Source organism: Rana temporaria, chromosome 7, assembly GCF_905171775.1.
Source record: "Rana temporaria chromosome 7, aRanTem1.1, whole genome shotgun sequence".
NCBI classification, from domain to species: Eukaryota; Metazoa; Chordata; class Amphibia; order Anura; family Ranidae; genus Rana; species Rana temporaria.
In genome coordinates, this window is record NC_053495.1 from 147233714 (window position 1) to 147256769 (window position 23056).

General features: G+C 46.2%; 1 protein-coding gene across 1 annotated transcript in view; it reads right to left on the reverse strand.

Annotated features, from left to right (window-relative positions):
• The window catches only part of LOC120945726 (calcium-activated chloride channel regulator 1-like), a 75905-nt gene extending 68429 nt beyond the window's left edge, over positions 1–7476 (reverse strand). The window contains exon 1 of the mRNA XM_040360092.1: positions 7377–7476. The gene's annotated coding sequence lies outside the window, so the exon portion shown is untranslated. The remainder of the gene's footprint in view (positions 1–7376) is intronic.
• Between the last annotated feature and the right edge of the window lie 15580 nt (positions 7477–23056).

Here is a 23056-nt window from a genome sequence, read left to right on the forward strand (position 1 = left end):
GTTTGTGGGAGTTACTGGGAAAGATTCACATAGGCTATTAATTAGCCTCCCTGAGGTAAGGGGCTAGCACTCACATCCCTGGTCACCGTGGAGAATCGGGCTGATTGCAATCACTTTACTCCGCATGTTACAGCAACTTGAGCACAGATGCACTTTAGAAACTCTTATTTATTAGTCACTAGAATCTAGTCTTTTTCACTTCTGCACGGTTTGTGCACTGGACATGGAATTTGAATTTTTTATTGGGACCCCCTTTTTGGCATTATTTTCCTAGGGATCCCTGTGTGGACTATATTCACATTTTTACACATTTTTTCACTTCTAGCACTTTTTTGGATTGTTGTTTTTAATTGGAATTATTCACATTTTTTATAGTTTGTGGACAATCAGTCACTGGATATTTATCTATTTATGTATATATTTACACATTGCACGATTTGTGGATGTAACATTATATGGATTTTATTTTGAAAGAAATGTTTTATGCACAGATTTTGAAGTTTGCTATTCAAATAAGACTGTTGTGCTGGTAGTGGCACGTTGGTCACACTTATTTCATTATTTTCTCACTCTTAATATCTCCCACATTATGGATATTTTTGTTGGATGGTATTCCGGTTCAGAGTGATACACTTTTAATCATTGCCTGGAGGCGGAGCTTATATATATTTTTTTGATACTTTATATATTATTTGTTGTTGTAAGCGCCATTACATCCCCCATTTTGTCATAGATAGAAAACATGTTCTCTTTTACTCCGATGGAATTCCGTCAGAATTCCGATGTGAGTTTGGCCGGGCAAAAGCCGGATCGTGTGTATGGGACATAAAAATAAAATCCCATAGTGTATTATTGTGGCGAAAAAGCACTTTAATAACGATAATTATACTCAATTATACTCCTCCACAGCAAAGCAAAACATGGCGTATCTCTCCCACAAGTATGGAAACACTGGGGACACCTGGAAATACTGGGGGGCAGATCCACAGAGATCTGCACCGGCACAGCGTATGGGAGATATGCTACGCCGCTGTAACTTACTTTTTTAAACTTCGAATCCTCAAAGAATTCGCGCCGCAAGTTACGGCGCCGTAGTCTATCTCTCGCGGCGTAAGGGCACCTAATTCAAATCGGCGAGTAGGAGGCGTGTTTCATTTAAATGAAGCGTGTCCCCGCGCCGAATGAACTGCGCATGCGCCGTTCCTAAATTTCCTGCCGTGCATTGCGCTAAATGACATCGCAAGGACGTCATATTTTTTAACATAGACCTGAATTACGTCCATCCCGATTCACGGACGACTTACGAAAAAAATAAATAAAATCAAAATAAACGCGGGAACGACGGCCATACTTAACATGGCAAGTCTAACTATACGCCGCAAAACACCAGCTTTAACTATACGCCGGAAAAAGCCGACTAGACGTAAGAGAATGTGACGGCCGCGTGTACGTTCGTGGATCGTCAGAAATAGCTAATTTGCATACTCGACGCGGAAAACGACGAGAACTCCACCCAGCGGATGCCAAAGTATTGCATCTAAGATCCGAAGGCGTACGAAGCCATACGCCTGTCGGATCTAAACCAGATGCCGTCGTATCTTGGTTTGAGGATTCAAACCAAAGATACGACGCGGGAAATTTGAAAGTACGCCGGCGTACTCGCTCTGTGGATCTGCCCCTGGGTTTCTATACCTGTGGGAGGTTTTATTATTTACATTTTGAGTGAATGGGCGTTCCTGAATCAAAACCATATACGCTGTTATGAATTTGTTTGTTCGAGAACATTTTTTTAAAGCACGGATTGAACATTCCTAAAATGAAACATTTCGACTGAAATTCTACTAGTGTATGGGCAGTTTAAAGTGGTTGTAAACTCAGAGGCATAATGAGCTAGTATGCATCACAAACTATCTCATTTTGAAATACTTACCTTAGATCGAAGCTGTTGCAGCGGTCCCCGCGCACCGATATGACCAACGACGTGTCTCCCGGAGATATTACTGGGTCCACGGGCTCCGGCGCATGTGCGCAGGACCTGCCGGTCACGTCACGACTCCTGAAGAAACTTCAGGAACGGCAGTGAATACGTGCAAGTTTAGGAGATATTCATGGTACCTACAGGTAAGCCTGATTATAGGGTTTACAACCACTTTAAGACTGGGCATCAAAAGCTACATAGATGTACAGGCTTTTACATTGCTTGTTTACCTGTATTGTTTGTACCTACATGTTCCAGATTACATTATTAGTAGGGATGCACCAAACTTTTTTTTTTAGTACTTGTGATACCAATTTCCGATACCTACCGCAACCATTTTGCTTACACTTCAGCTGTTAGCATTGGCACAAAGTATAAGTTATTTATACATGAAATACATTTTTTTTTTAACTTTTTGCGCTCTTTTTCAATGTGAAACATGTAAATATATGTTAAATGTGTAAAAATGAAGAAGTGAAAAGTTCAGCAGGAAATAATAATTAAATAGAAGAGAATAAGGATTAATTAAGGTTGATTAGAGTAAATTAAAGTGGTTGTAAACCCTCTAGGGGAGGGTACATCTACAGGTAAGCCTAGATTTAGGCTTACCTGTAGGTGTTTGCAATATCTCCTAAACCTACATGATTTAGGAGGTATTTGCCAAAAAGAATACACAGATGTCTACAGCGCATAGCGCACTGAAAATGCATCGATAATGCCGGCTTTGACAGCTTCTGTGCGCATGCGCGGAGTGACGTCATCGCCGCTCCAGCCAATCACAGTGCCGGAGCGGCGATACCCGGAAGTAACCTTCCAGAGAGATGTCTGCGGCCGGAGGGGGAGACGGGGATGGCTTCAGGGGCTTCGATCTAAGGTAAGTACAGGTGGTATATACAGGTGTGGTATATACAGGTGTGTCCCGGTGGTATATCGTGTGGCTTCAGGGGCTTCGATCTAAGGTAAGTACAGGTGGTATATACAGGTGTGGTATATACAGGTGTGGTATATACAGGTGTGTCCCGGTGGTATATCGTTTGTCCCGGGGGGGTAGCCTGTGCTGCACGCCAAGGGCGTGCAGCACAGGCTACCCCCCCGGGACACACGATATTCTTTCCTTATTAAGGTCTCCAATCCCCTGGCTTGTCCTATATTGGACATTGCAGCGTGGCTGCCTGTTTTTTGGATTTAATTTCCATTCTGGCTCTGCCCCCTGCCTTGCTGGTCCCGGTCTATTTTGGCTCTGGTTTTATTTCAGAGTCTATCCGTATCTATTTTGACATACTACGGTCTGTTGCCAACAATAGGAAGCCTCCTCTTCTTATTGGGCTGCATTGAGCTTTATCACAAGCTATATACCACCTGTACATCTGTGACTCTATTTTGTCCTCGGTGCACTTCGATGGAAGCGATTTAACTGATTTATGAAATTAGCAATACTTTATTGTCAAACTCTCTCTCAAACTCGTCCTGAAGAAGCCGCTAGGCGAAACGTGTAGGCGAGACGAAAGAAAATATTGCTTGTGAATGTGTATTTTGTACTTTTTCAATGTGTTTTACTGTATGTACTTTTTGTAATTAAATTTATATATTTTCCTAAATTCCAATGTCCCTGTGATTGCCTCAAAAAGTCCGCCTTGTCACTACCTCGAGTAGTATTTTTTTCTTGATTCAATATTTCGGATGTTGGCAAATGTGAGTGCTTTTTTGTTTCCCCTCCCTACCTTTGAACTAGCTCATTATGAAATACTCACTTTAGATTGAAGCCCCCGCAGCTGTCCCAGTACACAGCTTCAGCCGCAATTACGTCACTTCAGTGCATGCTGGGAATGGCACACTAGCTGAAGCAAGTTTGTGCCGTTGCTTCGGTGCGCATGTGACAATGACGTGGCCTTATTATTGGGTTACCTGTAGTAAGAAGTGGTCTGTAAGGGTTTACAATCACTTTAAAATAATTTAACACACAGCCATTAATGTCTAAACTACTGGCAACAAAAGTGAGTACACCTCTAAGTGAAAATGTCCAAATTGGGCCCAATTAGCTATTTTTCCTCCCTGGTGTCATGTGACTTGTTAGTGTTACAAGGTCTCAGGTGTGAATGGGGAGCAGGTGTGTTAAATTTGGTGTTATTGCTCGCACTCTCTCATACTGGTCACTGGAAGTTCAACATGGCACCTCATGGCAAAGAACTCTGAGGATCTAAAAAAAAGAATTGTTGCTCTACATAAAGATGGCCTAGGCTATAAGAAGATTTTCAAGACTCTGAAACTGAGCTGCAGCATGGTGGCCAAGACCATACAGAAGTTTAACAGCACAGGTTTCACTCAGAACAGTACCAATAAAACTTACCCACTGGAACCTGAACCTACTACTCTATGAGACCCTTTTTTTCATCCCTTGGAGGAATCCGGATATCCAGGATCTTTTTTGGTACCAGCTGGATCGTAGGACCTACTAGGAGAGCGAGGACCCGAGTCGGTTGGAGATTTTCTATGCTCTTTACCCCTGCAGGGGTGAGGGCCTCTGGTGAGTAGGGACCCAGGAGGGGGAGCACCGGACCCACTTCGCATCACTGCACTACTGCATACTGTGACCACTTACCCACTTGGAAAGTCACATTGTCACCAATATCACTCTGGACTGCTGTTAATCTATTTATATTGGTTCACACCTGGATTGTTGCTTTTCACATATATATATTCCTTATATATATTTTTTTCCTGAACTTTTAGACATTCTTTAGTCTTTTGGATTTTTTATTTTATTTTTATTATTATTATTATTTTTTTGGACACAACTTTTTACTTTTTTGGACACAATTTTTCGGCACTTGTGCTGTGCGTCATCACTTTACTATTGTCCTACGTTATATACTAAGTTGTATTTACAGCATGTGGTTCTAGCCACACTTAAGCTATTTTGTTTTTATCACTGGCATATCACATATCATAAGAGGCACTATATTTATCACTTATTAGTTTGAGGTCCATATAGTTTGTTCTTACCCCATCTGGGTAACATCAGCCTCCACTTAGACAGCGCCACCACCCCCACACCATTGCCCATTCACTCAGAACAGGCCTCGCCATGGTCGACCAAAGATAGGTATGTGCTCAGCGTCATATCCAGAGGTTGTCTTTGGGAAATATATGTATGAGTGCTGCCAGCATTGCTGCAGAGGTTGAAGGGGGGGGGGGGTCAGCCTGTGGTGATTGGACACTATTCCTCCCACTGACACCAACTGCAGGGCCCTATTCTTCCCACTGACATCAATGATGGGGCACTATTTCTTCCCCTGATACCAACAATGGGGCACTATTCCTGCCAGTGACACCAATGATGGGACGCTATTTATTTCCTTGATACCAACAATGGGACACTATTGCTGCCAATGACACCAATGATGGGACACTATGTATTTCCTTGATACCAACAATGGGGCACTATTCCTGCCAATGACACCAATGATGGGACACTATGTATTTCCTTGATACCAACAATGGGGCACTATTCCTGCCAATGACACCAATGATGAGACACTACTTATTTCCTTGATACCAACAATGGGACACTATTCTTCTCACTGACACCAATGATGGGGCATGATTCCTTCCCCTGATACCAACAATGGGGCACTATTCCTCCCACTAACACCAACCTATTTTTCCCAATGATGCCAATGACGGTGCTATTCCGTCCACTGATACCAACAGTTGCTGCCTTTGAAATCAAGCTGGGGCTTATCATTCAGGAGCAACTTTTGAAACTAAAGCTGACCATACAAAGGGCAACATTCGTCACGTTCCTGATAACATCTGACATCTTTAGGCTGAAAAAAATCATGGGAGTTGGGTGGAAAATCGTTGGCTGAACAGCAATGCTGGCTCTGTTCAGGTATTTTGACAGCCTGCTGTTAGAATACAATAATCCAGTGGCGGTGGGCCATAGAGGGCGCCGGAGCGCCGCCCCCTCTCGCACCGCCACTGATTGCATTGCATGAATCTATGTATTGCCGCTACCCCTGGCAAGCACCGGCCATCTGAATAACGGCAGCTGGTTGGCTGTGGAAGTGCCTATCAGTGCGTTCCTTGGATAAGACTGACAGGCGTCTTAGCCAATCAGGTTCACCGGTTCTGGTTACCGCTAACCTGATTGGCTGAAGCGTCATCAAGGGCGGGAAAAGACATCGAGGGACGGTAGAAGCAGGATGGTTGACCACAGAAGGTAAGTGCCAGGCAGGGGGGAGGGGGCATTTTACAGGGCATAGTGGTGACAATTGGTGGGCACAGTGGCTACAATATTGCTGGACACAGTGGCGAAAATTGCTGGGCACAGTGGCTACAATTGATGGGCACAGTGGCTACAATTGCTGGGCACAGTGGCGACAATTGCTGGGCACAGTGGCGACAATTGATGGCACAGTGGTGACAATTGCTGGGCACAGTGGCGACATGTGCTGGGCACAGTGGCGACAATTGCTGGGCACAGTGGCGACAATTGCTGGGCACAGTGGCAACAATTGCTGGGCACAGTGGTGACAATTGATGGCACAGTGGTGACAATTGATGGCACAGTGGCTGCGTTTGATGGCATGGCATAGTGGTGACAATTGCTGGGCACAGTGGTAACAATTGATGGCACAGTGGTAACAATTGATGGCACAGTGGCTGCATTTGATGGCATGGCACAGTGGCTGCATTTGATGGCATGGCACAGTGGCGACAATTGATGGCACAGTGGCGACAATTGATGGCACAGTGGCTGTATTTGATGGGCACAGTGGCTGCATTTGATGGGCACAGTGGCTGCATTTGATGGGCACAGTGACTGCCTTTGATGGGCACAGTGGTTGCAATTGATGGGCACAGTAGCTGCGTTTGATGGGTACAGTAAGGCTGCAATTGTTTGTTTTTTTTCGTTTGTTTGCGCCCCCCCCCCCCCAAAATTTTGAGCACCAGCCGCTGCAATAATAACAGCAGAAGATTTGTCCCGCTGCACTGTTTAACGTGGATAGAGGAATCTGTGCGTATGGTCAGCTCAACCATACACGACTGTTTAGATTTCTGTGACCTGACTAGGCATACAATACAAGTAAGACATACTTCACAGATGCAGTACAGCAAAAATCATTCAATGATATAAACTTGATAAAATATGTAGAAATACAAGACATCATGTTTAGTGTGCTGATCATTATTTATTTATATAGATAATTGCCATACTTACTGTAGCTGCTAACATTTTCCAAATTTGCAAAGCAGCAGCTTTCAGAAACCATCCTTACTAGGAAATAGGAATTACTATTCAGCTATGCAGACTTCTGTGGTTCTATGAAGTATAAAACCATGTTGTATACATGCAGTACAGCAGAAATCACAGAAAATCATAAGAAAGACTTACAAATGTGTTCCCATCGGTAACCAGATCACGTCTCGATCACGAGAAGAAGACTTAATGAAAAAAAAATTCTCTGTTTAGTTCTTTAGTTCTTGTAACAAAGGTAAAAAAAAAAACGCTGGATGTACCCATTCATAGGAAGGCGAAAGTGAAAGCAGGAGACCATGTGATTTCAGGTGTGGGGAATTCCAAAACGAGGCATTGGTGAAGTCAAACAGTAATGAAGCAAAAATTTACAGCATGTGTTAGCTTAAGATCAACATTTAAGAACAACTAAAGTCTTGTACACACAATGAGAATATCGGACGAGTGATCGTCCCTTTTTATTTTATTCTTTGCATGCTAGTCTCGTATCGAAAATTAAGGAATTACTAAAGTTACGAAAATTCTCATACGACAGAATACAACTTTGGAAGAGATGTAATGTTCTGTATTGTATTGCGACGTATTCTCTTTTGTCTGACCATGGTCTTGGTCTTCTGATTTTCTTTTGGACAAAAACTGTACTAATTAAAGCGGGGGTTCACCCCAAAAAATGTTTTAACATTACATTCAGCCGAGTTGTCCTAATGACAATTGGCTGTTTTTTTTTTTATTTTATCCCCGTACATACCATATTTCACCGCCGCTTCCGGGTATGTCTTCTGCCGGACTGGGCATTCCTAATTGATTGACAGGCTTCCGACCGACGCATACAGCGCGTCACGAGTTGCCAAAAGAAGCCGGACTGCGAGTCGGCTCTATACGGCGCCTGCGCACCGACGTTCGGCTTCTTTCGGCAACTCGTGACGCGCAGTATGCGATGGTCGGAAGCCTGTCAACCAATTAGGAACGCCCAGTCCCGCAGAAGACATACCCGGAAAGCGGCGGTGAAAATACGGTATGTACGGGGATAGAATGAAAAAAAAAACAACCGATTGTCATTAGGACAACTCGGCTGAATGTAATGTTAAAACATTTTTTTTTGGAGTGAACCTCCGCTTTAAACTAAAATCGTACGATACCAAAACATTTTTTGTACATGAACTGTCATGATTTCCGCTCGAAAGCTGTGTACTAACAATCAGGCTTCGTACACACGGCCGAGAAACTCGACGGGCAAAACACATCGTTTTGCTCGTCGAGTTCCTTGTGAAGCCGCCGAGGATCTCAGCGAGCAAAATTTTCCCATTGCCGTCGAGCAAAAAGAAGACATGCTTTCTTTTTGGCCCGACGAGATCCTCGGCGGTTTCCTCGTTGAAAAGTGTACACACGACCGGCAAAAAAAAAAAACCAGCAAGCTTCTTGCTGGTTTTTGCCGAGAAACTCGGCCGTGTGTACGAGGCCTCAGATTAACGGACAGTTACTTTGAAAGCGGTATTTTTTGTCCGATTTTCTGATCGTGTGTACTAGGCATAACATGGCCAGTCCACACCATCCCCTGGACATCAGTCAGAGTCTGACCCCCTGGCAAGCTGTGACTCTTCGGTGGAGGGGAGTGGCCACACCTCTCCTCAGGAGGTGGTTGAGGAGGAGGTGACCAGTGACAACGAGGTCTGCCTCTACTTGGAGGAGTCTCCCCCTTTGGCTGGGACCAGTCAGACCTCCATCAGGGGAAGCCCCTCAGGCTCCTCCCCCAACAGGTCTTCCCCCTCAAGGGTCTCCCCTTCTCGACGGCCCCAAGCCTCTTCTGGCCACAGGAAGGCAACCAGGAAGACTAGGGGGGTGTCTGATGTCCTCCCGGAACACCTCAGGAGGAGGGTGAGGTTGCCGTGCAGACAGCATGTCCTCCTTTGCCACCATGACTGAATCTGTCCAGGATGTAAGCTCCAATTCTGCTGCTGTGGTCACCTGCCTGGGGGATCTGCAGGCCACCACAGCAGGCCTCGTGGAAGAGGTCCACACCCTGGCAGAGGCTGTCAGGGAAAACACTGCAGCCATCCAGGCGGAGGGGAGGCAGTCCAGGATGCTGCAGGCCGACACCAATGCGGCCCTCACCCGCATCGCCCTGGCGTTGGAGGGCAGGCAGCCAGCCATGGAGAGACCAGGGGATGCTCCTCCTCCTCCTGATTCCCCCCCCCCGAGTCTCCCATGAGGAGCCGGGGCCGTGGCACCAGGCGTGGGCCACGACAGCGCCAATGTTTTTTTTGGTTTTGTTTATGAAAACTCAGGTTATGAGTTATTTTTTTTTTGTAAACTCAGGTTATGAGTTATTTTTTTTTGTAAACTCAGGTTATGAGTTATTTTTATTTTTGGTAGACCCAGCACAGAAGTGCAGGCTACAGTGTGACTGGTGTTTGAATGTGGGGGTGACATTCCTGCCGGCAAAGGGGTGTCACCCTCGGTCGTCAGGGAGAAGTGATCCCCAGGACCGTGTGAATGTGATATGAATGGACAGCGACATAATTGGAGCCTTGACGTGGCGTTGCTGTTCCCAAGTCCTGCATGGTGGACTTGGGCTAATCCAATGTGATGTGGATGTGGTGTGTGTGAGCTAGGGACCACAGTGGTGTGCATGCGTGCATTCTCCTTGTGCCATGATGAATGTGTGTGTTTAACGTGCAAAGATGCCTACTGTGAGGCATCTCCTGACTGCTCTTCCCTCAGCAGACGGGGTAGCCTCGGTTAGGGGGGGGGGAATGTCTGGTTCGGGGGTCAGGTCATTACGTATGTCAATCTCCAGACAAAATGTCAATCTCCAGACAAAATGACTAGTTTCTATCAGATCACTCCCTTCTGTACCCTGACACCACAGCCCCAAAGGCACAGGAATTCTATATTCAAATAAGGCATCACTCATTTGTAAGTTTATTAAAAGTCAGCAGCTACAAAAAGTGCAGCTGTTGACTTTTAGAAAACACACACTCTCACCTGTCCCATGGATCGGGGATGCGGCTGCGCAAAGCCTCGCTCCTTTCCCCCACCTCTCCAAGGGCGCCGGCATTGCAAGTATGGGCACCGCTTCACAGCCAGGTGCGCACTGCGCATGTGTGAGTCACGCTGCACGCTTAGTGGCCAGGTAATCTTCTGGGACCTGTGACGTGTCCCAGAAGATTGCAGAGAGGGAGGGGGAGAGGAGGAGGCGGCGAGGCAACGAGAGCAGGAAGTGGGAGATGGGTACCTGTCAAAACTAAGTACCCACTCCCCCTCCAAAAAAATAAAAAATTACATGCCAAATGTGGCATGTAAGGAGTGCTTAAAGCGGAAGTTCCACTTTTGGGTGGAACTCCACTTTAGCCCTGCTCTCGAGTGGGTAGAGTCCTAGGTTGAAGTGTGGGGCCTTATAGCACCAGTACATTTTATCTTGTGGGAAGTGGGGGGTTATGTTGTAGTCCTTGGTACTTGCCTTTTAAGGTGTGCTTGAGGTGTCTTGATAAGCAGAGTGATTTAAAGTATGCTGGTGGTGTCCCTACAAGCAGGGTGTACACAGAATAAAAGAACCAAAACGGGCCTTCTTGCACGGTGATGTGTGGTGTTGTACTGAGCTCCATCAAACAGCTATGTGGGAGATAAGTACCAGGAGGGGTGCTGAAAACAAGCTGAATCCAAAAGACCACGAAAAAGCACTAGGCAGGACCACTGGTGAAAAGTACAGACGACCTGTATGCACTGATGAAAATTCTGCTGACACCAGTAAGTATAAAAAAAGCAACAGTAAGTTTATTAAAAGACAGTTCTAATCACAAGCAATAAATCAATGGCAGGCGTTGATAGCAGTTCACTCATAAACCACACTGGATAACAAAGTAAAGCAGAGACTCATTAACCACTTAACGCCCGCCGCACGCCTATATACATCCACAGAATGGCACGTACAGGCAGATGGGCGTATATATACGTCCCTGCCTTCTAGCGGGTTGGGGGTCCGATCGGAACCCCCTCCGCTGCGTGCGTGTTAGTTTCTGTCCGCCCCCTCGTGATCGCTCCCAGCCAATCCCGTCGTGTCCCGCCGTGTCACTTCCTCTGCCTGTGTAATGTAAACACTGGCAGAGGAAGTGATGCAGCTCTCCTCTCGGCGGTATTTTCAAACCGCCGAGAGGAGAGAAGACTCACACAGTAAGTCGCACAAACACTACACTGACACCACACACATAGGCACATTAACCCCTTGCGATCACCCCCCTGTCACAGTGTCACTGAATGCAGTGATTATATATGTACTGATCACTGCATTTAGTGTCAGTGTGACAGTAATGGGTCGTACACACGACCGAACATGTCTGCTGAAACTGGTCCGCGGACCAGTTTCAGCAGACATGTTCGGTCGTGTGTAGGCCCGAGCGGGCAGAATTCCAGCAAACATTTGCCCGCCGGGCCTTTTTTCAGCGGGCAAATATTTCTGGACTTGTTTTAAAACAGCCCGCTGAAATCCTGCCCGCTCGGACATGTTCGGTCGTCTGTACAGACCTACCGTACATGTCCGAGCACCCGCCATCCCTCGCATGCGTCGAATGACTTCGACGCATGCGTGGAAGCATTGAACTGGCAGGGCCGCCCCGCGTTTTGCTTACGCGCGGATTTTTGTATGATGGTGAGTACAGCCACCATACAGAAATCCCCGGGCAGACATGTACGGTGAAAACGGTCCGATGGACCGGTTTCATCGTACATGTTTGCTCGTCTGTACCCGGCCTTAGTGTGACAGGCAGTTAGTGTTAGGTTCAGGGTAGCCCCCGTACCCCCCCTAATAAAGTTTTAACCCCTTGATCACCGCCCTAGTTAACCCTTTCACCCCCTATTGCCAGTGTCACTAAGCCAGGGCTCAAAAATTCAAGTCCTGAGCTACTAGCCAGGCCTCAAGAGTTACTCGCCACCAGTTGCCCCACCTAATTCATACACTGCCCTGCACCTAATTGCACACGTAAACATGCCCTCGTAGATTATCTCATGGAATGACAATGTTTTATGCAGAATCAAGTTACAAAATTAAATATTACCAACAACAACTTTAACAAAATGAGACAGGGCACTGGGGGCAGACCAGAGGGACGGGGCACTGGGGGCAGACCAGAGGGACGGGACACTAGAACTGGGTCTCTTCCCCATTCTCTTGCTGTCTCCTCTGCAACTCCCATCCATCCTCTCTCTCTCTCCCATTCATCTCATCATCAGGAGCCTGTGTGTGCGGCTCCACGCTTGCATGTCCCCACTTCCCCCTTTTATTCAGGCTGGCAGAGAGGAGAGGAGCTGCAGCACAGCGGGAGGGAGTACAATCCAGCGCTGAGATCCACACAACTGCACAGCCATTGACACCATAGCACAGCGCACAGCACACATTGAGACCAGTCTGTTCACAGTGCTCAGGCTAAACTGTTGGACACTTACATAGAGCACAAGGAGAAGAAAACTGCACAAACTAGAAGGCTGCCACTCTCATGTCAGGGCAACTTTCAGTGAGCGCTGCACCGGAGTGGTAATTTTTGCAATCCTCCACCTCACTCATTACTTTCTGCTCTCCAGCTACATTGGTCGGGGCCCGGGGGCAGGCTCAGAGAGGTCATACTGTTGGGTCCCATGGCTTAATGAGAATTGTAAGGAGAGCACCTGTGTACTGCTCTGCCTGTGCGCGGCTCACCAGACTACTTTTCCCGAGCATGCACCTTTCCTCTTCGGCCACCAATCTCATCTGGAATCTAAGTGTAGGCACAGATTGGAGGGAGATTGGTCATGCAGCCCTGTCATCACTCGCCCCCAGCTTAAATCCACTCGCCAAATGCTAGTAGGCGAGTGGAAATTTTGAGGGCTGCACTAAGCGATCATTTTTCTGATCGCTGTATTAGTGTTACTTTTGTCGCTAGGTAGCTAATTTTTTTTTTTTATTGCGATTTTTTTTTTTATTAAAGACATGTGGCTGAATAAATTTTGGCCTAAATGTTTGACTAAAATGTAGTTTATTCAATTTTTCTTATAACAAAAAGTAAAAAATATTGTTTTTTTCCCAAAATTTTGCTCTATTTTTGTTTATAGCGCAAAAAATAAAAATCGCAGAGGCAATCAAATACCATCAAAAGAAAGCTCTATTTGTGGGAAGAAAAGGACGCAAGTTTTGTTTGGGGGCCACGTCGCACGACCGCGCAATTGTCTGTTAAATCGACGCAGTGCCGAATTGTAAAAACGCCTCTGGGCATTTAGCAGCGTATTGGTCCGGCTTAAGTGGTTAAGTAGACATCTTTCTGCACGATTTCGGTGTTCTATCAAATAGTGCCCTCCGTCGAAAAATGCATCTGCTGGGCTGCTCATGCACAGTATGGAACGGAACTCCAGATGATTTCCCAAGCAGCTGTTGTGACGGCGTGAAGACGTGTGTGCAGATCGTAGGAGGCACTATCTGACGATACGCAAACAGTGGAGGGAGAACGCACTTGTCAGATTCTGCCTTGCTGTTGTGGTGCGGGCTTCGCCTGTATTGAACACTGTGTTTTCTGTCTGTTGCACGGCGGGTTCAGTGTGATAAACGGTATGTTTTGGCTGTGTCTAAGGGTGGGTAAAACACACACAAAATCCGCCCTTCAAGACACCCACAGACCGCCCCGCAATAGCGAGGAAGAATCTGCCGATCACATTCTTCCTTGGCGCTTAGCAGATTGTCGATGCGCCGTGTTGACGTCACGCCAGCTGATCAACATTAGAGGTCGACCGATATATCGGTCGGCCGATATTTGGGCTTTTTTAGGAAATCGGCATCGGCCGATTATTATTTTAATTAGGCCGATTAGCATAGCGGCACGCGCGGCTCCCATATGTACCTCGCTCAGCACAGCTGACACGGCACGTACAGTGAGAAGCAGCACAGCCCTAAGCACTGTGAATTTCAGACGCTGCCTCTCACAAACTTCTTTTTTGCTCCCCCAGCCCCTCCTTCTCCTCCTCTCTCCCAGTAAGCTGCAAGATAGATGATGGCCACTCGTTTTTGAACCCCTCCCTTTCTCTCCCTCCCGCCCACCCTATGACCAATCCTATCCCACCTTCAGTCCTGCACAGACTATCGGGCGGGCGAGTGAGATGAGGGAGAGCCCGCTGATCTGCCGAGCTGGTTCCAGCTATGGTATTTGTTCCTCTCAACAGCTGACGAATAGCTGTTGCGTTCGGCTATTTGCGTAGCTTGCTACCGCGCATTGTGGAACTTCGGTTGTGGAACTTCTCAGATGGTGGAACAAGAACTCGGGTCACAGTCTCATCTTCTCCCCCTCCTCGTCCTCCCTCCCTGAGGCAGCTATGGGGCCTCCCCCGCCCGGGTGCTCGCTGACTGGTGCCCTGGATGGGCGGGTGACGCAGGCCGTGTGTGTGCGAGAGGAATGGCAGCCGCTCTATTGTCAGTCAGTGAGCTCCTCCTGCTCCGTCAGCCCCATAGAGCCGCACACAGCCCCCCCTCTCCAGTGCTCCGTGATCCCGCATGCCGCGGACACAACACAATGTATAAAATAAATAAATGCAAACTAAAAAAAAAGTAAATAAAAGCGCTGTGTGCACGCCTCTCAGCAGCTGCCGAGCTGTGTTCCTCTTAACAGCTGCCGATCAGCTGTTGCGTTCGGCTATTTCCGTAGCCTGCCCGTAGCCTGTTACTGCGCATGCCCTGAGTCTGCGCAGTCGGTTGTGGAACTTCTAAGATGGTGGAACAAGAACGTTAAGACTCCGGTAAGAGTAATACCAGAGGGAGGGGCCGAGTGATACCAGGGGGCGGGCCAGCAGTTACAGGTTCTGGAATGGCATGGCACGTATGAGAATCCTCAGTGGAAGGTAGGACATGGATTAGATGCTTCATTCTATGTGGCTGTCTGTTCTGATTATGCAGCCTGCAGCTGCTGCATGTACACCATGGGGACTCTTTAGACTAGAGAGGTAAACTCATGAGGAATAGTTGGGGGACAAAGAGCAAGTGAAAAAGGAGGGGGGCAGAAAGGGACAGAGTAAAGCTGATGGGGACAAAACAGAAGACACAGGGTGGGCTTTACTCAGTGGGGTATCTGTCTGCTGAGTGCGGGCAGATGACAAGCCCATGTCTGCTCAGTTTCTGCTGAGCAAACACAGACAGAGCCCCACTCTACTCTATGGGCAGTCAGATTTAGGCCCGGTTCACACTAGCGCGATGCAAGAACTGTGCAAATTCAGTGCGGGTCTCACATCGCACCTGAATCGCACAGTGGTTCACACTGTGATCTGAAAACCACTGCAGGTGTCAATGTAAAGCTAATACCCCCAGATGAGTTTCCAGATCGCAGTGCAAACGATGACATGGTACAGGAATTGGATTGGATGGGTGTGAACACCCATCAGATCCGATTCCAGTGCGGACCAAATAAAGGGTCCTGCACCATTTTGGTGCGAATGCAATGCGATTTCAGCCATACAGTTTGTATGGCTGAAATTGCATCGCACAGACATTGCATGTGATGTGCACTCCAATGTGGTGCGAATCGCATGCGATGTCTGGCATCACGCTTTTATTTTTTAACCGTTAGATTTTATGAGATGAAGGGGGAAAAAATAAGAAAAATCGGCCTAAAATATCGGCCGCAAAAATCGGCATCATATATCGGCCATCGGCCGCCCCGATTTCCAAATATCGGCATCGGCCAGAGAAAAACCCATATCGGTCGACCTCTAATCAACATGTGAGCTGGAGTGACATTGGTTACTGCGCATGTGCATACTCATTGGAGGCATTTTTCGATGGATGGAATTTCTCGATAAAACGCTTTACCTCTGTAGGACTGGGTTGTGCTGCAGTGGTGTGTGCCATTGTGCTCACCATGGATGGCAGCATCCCAATGGGGAGAAAGCCCTGAGGGTAAAGACAGATGGAATCTGTTTGCCAGCCACGCTGGTGAAGAATGTCAGAGCTGACAAGCAGCTCTAGTGGGGGAACAGTCCAAGTGTGACGTCATGCACTCAGGAGCCCGCCGTCCAAAGAGACGTCTGAGCTGCAGGTGGAACGCAAGCATAGTGGGAGTTTGAAGGTGGAAGCTGTCGTCCTGACATTGCTTTTCAGGCGTGGCCCTTTGTCAAGTTACGTGACTGGGACAGCAAGGGGGATTTAAATAGAAGGGCTAGCCACAGGGCATTTCATTGGGGCTTTCTCCCGATCGGGATGCTGCCATCCATGGTGAGCACAATGGCACACACCGCTGCAGCACAATCCAGCCCTACAGAGGTAAAGCCGGCATCATGCAGGAAGATGTTTACTTAGTGAGTCTTTGTTTGCTTTGTTATCCAGTGTGATTTATGAGTGAACTGCTATCAACTGCTCCCGTGATTTATTGCTTGTGATTAGAACTGTCTTTAAATAAACGTACTGCTGCTTCTATTAGGCCCCTTTCACATTGAGGCGTTTTTCATGCGGTACAGCGCTAAAAATAACGCTGCTATACCGCATGAAAAAAACCTGCCCTGTAGTGTTCAATGTGAAAGCCCGAAGGCTTTCACACTGAAGCGGTGCACTAGCAGGAGCGCTCCAAAAGTCCTGCTAGCTGCATCTTTACTGCGCTCCTATACCGCACCTTCCCATTGAAATCAATGGGAAACCGCGGTATTAACCCTTTTTCGGCCGCTAGCGGGGGTTAAAACCTCACCGCTAGCGCCCGAATATCGCGGTAAATCCGACGGTATAGCGGCGCTACAAATAGCGCGGCTATACCGTCACCGCGGCTACACAGCTCAATGTGAAAGCAGCCTTATGCTTTTCATCAGTGCATACACGTCATCATACTTTTCACCAGTGATCCTAATTGTTTACTTGTACCTACAGGTAAGCCTAAAAAAATCCTAACCTGTGGGTACAATAAATGTCTCTGAATTGTGCACCGTTTAGGAGATACTTACTATACTAGCAGCCGGTGACGTCAAGAGTGAAGTCATTATGGCTCAGCCAGTCAAACTGCTGAAGTCCACCAGCCCCTGAAGACCAGGTGAAGATGGAAGCCCTATCAACGGTGACAGCGTGTCGCTGGAGGGCTTTACTCTGAGTTAAGTCTTTCATATTGTGCTAGTATGTGATGTTAATATTTTGCAGGGGAATTTTTTTTGTGGAGGTAAGTATAACATGTTTGCTATTTAAAAAAAAAAAAAGTTTTTATTTACAACCCCTTTAACTGCTTGCCGACCAGCCGCCGCAGTTTTACGGCGGCAGGTCGGTTTGGCTGCGCAAAATCACTTAATATTATGTGATTTTGCATTTCAGCCACTAGTGGCGCGCGCGCCCCCTGCTCGCCCCTGGTGCCGCGCGCATACCCAGCGTGCGCGATTACCGCCGGGCACCGGCGAACGCTCGTTACAGAGCGTGAAACGGGAGCTGTGTGTGTAAACACACAGCTCCCAGTCTTTTCAGGGGGAGAAATGACTGTTCGTCTGTTCATACAATGTATGAACAGTGATCTGTCATTTCCCCTAGTCAGTCCCACCCCCCCTTCAGTTAGGACACACATAGGGAACATAATTAACCCTTTCCTCGCCCCCTAGTGTTTTTTACAGTAATCAATAAGCATTTTTATAGCCCTGATCGCTATAAAAATGACAATGGTCCCAAAAATGTGTCAAAAGTGTCCGAAGTGTCCGCCATAAGGTCACAGTACCAATAAAAATCGCTGATCGCCGCCATTACTAGTAAAAAAAAAATATTAATAAAAATGCCATAAAACTATCCCCTATTTTGTAGACGCTATAACTTTTGCATAAACCAATCAATAAACACTTATTGCGAATTTTTTTTACTAAAAATATGTAGAAGAATACGTATCGGCCTAAACTGAGGAAAAAAATATTTGTATATATTTTTGGGGGATATTTGTTATAGCAAAAAGTAAAAAATATAATTTTTTTTTCAAAATTGTCGCTCTATTTTTGTTAATAGCGCAAAAACTAAAAACTGCAGAGGTGATCAAATACCACCAAAATAAAGCTCTATTTGTGGGGAATAAAGGAGACCAAGTTTGTTTGGGAGCCATTTCGCACGACCGCGCAATTGTCAGTTAAAGCGACGCAGTGCCGAAACCGGTCATTGATCAGCAAAATGGTCCGGGGCTGAAGTGGTTAAGTGTGGTCTCTATGAGCTGCTGAGGGCAGGGAACAGGGAAACTTGTGTTCAGAAAACCCATGAGGTTGTGGGAACCCAAGGAATTCTGGGAAAAGGAGTTAAATGGGACAATACCTGCATTTGAGCTTTATGAGAAATGGGGCACACTGCTGTAGAAGCATGTCTTGCTCTAATATTGGACAAACCAGAACTGGAGTTTAATTCAGAAATGTTGCATTTTTCTATCAGAAAAGAGCAGATTCTGACATTAATCACTATTAACTCTTCCACGTATATTGTATGCAGGGCTGGACTGGGACAGAAATTTGGCCCTGGACTTCATCTAGACTGGCCCACTTTGACAGGTCTCTCCCATGGCGGCCGGACAACTCCCGCATCCCCCCCGGCCACCCAAGCCCCCTCTCCCCCTTTACTAGCCACTAGCCGTACTACTTTATTAGAGTAGAACGGCTAGTACTGGTACTTTTATAGGCAGTACCAGTGGGGAAGCTAGACATCATTTCACCTGGGGAAAATAATCAGTTCGGTGCCCCCCCTTATGGGACAAGATTAGGGATAAGTGAGAAACTCCCAGGCCATAGCTGTTGAGTCAGCTGTCTGTCCCCTCCCCCCATGCTCCTCTGTCGTCCCCCCTGCTCCTCTGGTCCTCCCCCTGCTTCTCTGTTCCCCCCAGGTGAGCGCTGCGGGGAGGGAGAGGAGGTGAGCGCTGCGGGAAGGGAGAGACAGAGGAGCGGAGGGGGGCGGCGGTCCGCTGTCACTGAAGCCGGCCCACTGAGCCATCGGCCCACCGGGAAACTCCCTGTAGTCCCAATGGCCAGTCCATCCCTGATTGTATGCACTAAGGAAATGAAACAATCTTACACAATTTTACTAAAAGTTTCAGTTTTATTTTAAACATTTGGATCAAAGATTTAGCATAAAACAATAAAGAAAAGTGACAATACTGTACAAACATCTGATATAAAAATATACAATTGTTTTAACCTTTCATATCGCTTTCACACCTGAACATTTTAGGTGCAGTGCAATAAAATAAAAAAAGTCCTGCTTGCTGCATCTTTTATGAGCTTTCAACAAAATGTTATATCGAGTTCAATGGTAGCGCACCTAATACGTATGTAACAGATGTGAATTGAATCTAGGCTAGGTTCACGCTTCTGCAGGTGTGGGACTACATGTAAATCACACACACACTCCGCAAAAACACTCTACTGTTATTAATTCCTAATGGCACCCCAAGCATTAGAAACCGCAAAGTGGTTACCTGTGCTAAAGGACTGCATAGCACTGCAGCTGCAATTCTGGAAAAGAGTGTTGTGCCCGTGAAAATGTGGCCATCGGGAAAGCAGCATAGTGTGAACCTTGGCTTAATGTTATTTTTGTATAATCTGTCTGTTTACTGTCACCTGTATTATACCTTTGGTAGAAATTCCCTTTTAGGGGCAGTAGCAACTACACTGAGGATTTGTGGTAGTCTACACCAGTGGTTCTCAACCTCAGTCCTCAAGTACCCCCAATAGGGCATGTTTTGGGAATTTCTCTTAGATAAAATAACTGTCCAAAAAATTGCACCTGTGCAAGATAAAGGAAAACCTGCAAACATGGCCTGTTGGGGGTACTTGAGAACCACTGGTCTACGCTATACATTTGTATCACAGTTTAAAATGTTAAATTAGAAAATATGCAACCAACATTGATTATGCAACACACTGTATGCCACCAAAATGAGGAAATACTAAAAGAGAATAGATTCATAAAAAAAATTAGACTCACCTAGGTCCGATGCTGCATCTTTCCCCCGCTGTGAGCGAGAACTGAGCGATCAATGGCCGCTGATAATTCGGCTCTCAGTCTTCAGTGAGCTCTGCCCCTCCAGTGCTCACTGGAGCAATGGGCTGTGGAAAGGGCAGGAGTGGCTGGCTTAGGTTCTCAGCAGCTCGCTTAGAGGCTGAGCCAGCTGCCAGTCCAGACATCTAGGTGGGTCCTAACTGTAAAGTCGGGATCGATCCAGAGCCTGGACCAGCTGATTGATGTCAGCTGACAGCAGGCTTTAACCCGCTGTCAGTTGAAAACGGGTCACGGGAGTGCAGAATTAAATACACTCCTGTGATTCATACAAGTAGGGCCAAAAAATCTTACTTCCACATCAGGATCTGTATGTTTAGGTGCAGATCTTTCAAAGTTGCCAATACCTGGGGAAAAAAGCAACTTTTGAAAAGGTTTGAAACCAATTTAAGCTCCAGTAAAACAATGACATTTGGCAGGTATGCTTGTATTAGACTGGTGTTTGACAGTTATTCAATCATTAGTGGTAAAAAGCTAAAGCTCAACTGAACCTTTATTTTTATGTTCTTCTCCTTGTTCTTAAAATACTTTTACCAACCAATAGAATAAATTAGTGCCATTTTAATATTTTCTGTGCATGGCACTAACACTGTTCCCCACCGCAATCAAAATAACAGTATAGTCTAAAAAGAATGTAGTATCAATAAAATGATACCCTTTGGCAGCTAGCACACAAGCCAGAAAAGCTAATTTCTTCTGATCATAAGAAGCTTTTGCTAAGCTTACATTCAAACACAAATGTGGGATAGCTTTTTTAGCATACCATACATTAAGGAGATAAAAGGTAATGTTTACATTTAAAGCAATAATAAAGATATCCAGGGCCGCTGATAGGGGGGACCACCAGCCCTCCTGTAGGGGGCCCGGGCAAATAGGGGGGCCCAGACAGCAGAGGGAATCATTGTGGTCGGATGGAGGGGCAATTACTGAATTACTACCCCCGCACCGATCCCCTTCCTGTTCTGCCTGCTTCTGATCCCCCTCTGAGCTCCCTGTCACTGTGCTGCTCCCCCACGGCACTGTTGGCTTACCTGTCATAATAAAAAATTATCTAAAAAAAGTTTAAAGATTTTTAAAAACTATTTAAAAAAGGGCTAATTCACACAGGTTCTCTGTTATGTTTGTGTCCGCTAATAATGATTTCAGTGTATTTTTTTGTGAAAATATTGTTTTGATATATTTCGGGGTGGGGGGGGGGGGGCTGGGGTTCCCTGTCAGGTAGGCTGTACGGGGCCCCGTGATTTCCAACAGCAGCCCTGAAGATACCCATAGACACGAGATCGCCACTGGCTGATCCAGGCCAATATTTGATAGATTAGGCAGTGACCATAAAGATACTGGGCCAGATCCACGTACCTCCGCGCATTTTTCCGTCCGGCGTAGCGTATCTCAGATACACTATGCCGCCATATCTTTCAGCGTATTTTCCGTATCCTGAAAGAATTTGCGCCGTAAGTTACGGCGGCGTAGTGTAACTGTGTCGGTGTAAGGGCGCGCAATTCAAATGGATGAGATGGGGGCGTGTTTTATGTTAATACGTCTTGACCCAACGTAAATGAAGTTTTTTCTGAACCGCGCATTCGCCATCCGTGGGGGTATCCCGGTGCGCATGCTCCAAATTAACCCGCAACAAGCCAATGCTTTCGACGTGAACGTCATTCTACGCAAAGCCCTATTCGCGAAAGTTTTACGCTAATGACGTACACAACGGAAAATTTGACGCTGGCCCGACGTCCATACTTAACATTGGCTATGAAAAAAGCCTTACAGGGATGGCGGCACCGGGAACCTGCCATGATTGAGGGATCGACCTCGGGGGGCCGACATCGTGGGCACCTAGGACGGGTAAGTGTCCTTATTAAAAGTCAGCAGCTACAGTGTATATAAGTGTATAAATATCTAAAAAAATTGCGGCTGGAACAAAGCCTTCAATAGATAATTCGGCTGATCACTGCTTTATAATGGAACAATGTCCAAAAGAGAAGTATTGAAAACATTCCTAATTTGTACATCCACACCTCCTCAAAATATTCTCCTGACTACCATAGCTGACTACCATAGCTGTAAAAACATAAAATTACAAATCAAGGGTGATTTGCCATTCTCTCTCACAGGTCACAGCGTTAAAAATTACATTGTAGAAGAAAGACTTTAAAAGTATCCAAAAATGTGGACATAAAAGATCTGAGATAGTTACATTTGGCTATCACGCCAAAAAGCAATGTTGAATATAAACGGATGGCTTGCAAGTTTTAGGCCTCATACACACAGACATTTAAAAAAACGGGCTGTAAAGCTAGTAACGACGCCTGGAAAAAAGCAGAGTTAAAAACTCGATTTTATTAGCGTTTTGACTTGGCGTCAATGCGCGTTAAACGTCGTTTGTAAGCGTTATCGCTAAGGCGTGTTTTTTCAAAAAAAATATCCCTCTGCTATTTTCCACCCCCAAATTACCCACAATGCCAAGGAAAAGTATAAAAACAACGTGCGATATCACATAATAAACATTTTACAGCTTAAAAACGCAGACGCTAAAAAACATTGGTATAGCGCTAATTCACGTTTTTGAGCTTTTTTCCGCCGTCAGCGTCAAAACAGCTCTAGTGCTGAAGCCTCAGAACCTCGCTTGTCTTTGTTTTTTTTTTGGAGCTTAAAAACGACCATGCCTGTTATAGCTCAAAAACACCATGGTGTGTATGAGTCCATTGAATAACATGGAGTGGCGATTTTAAGCAGCAAAAAAAGCTCAAAAAAGCCTCTGAGTATGAGGCTAATGCCGCGTACACATGACCGTTTTTCATGACGAGAAAAATAGAATTTTTTAAATTCA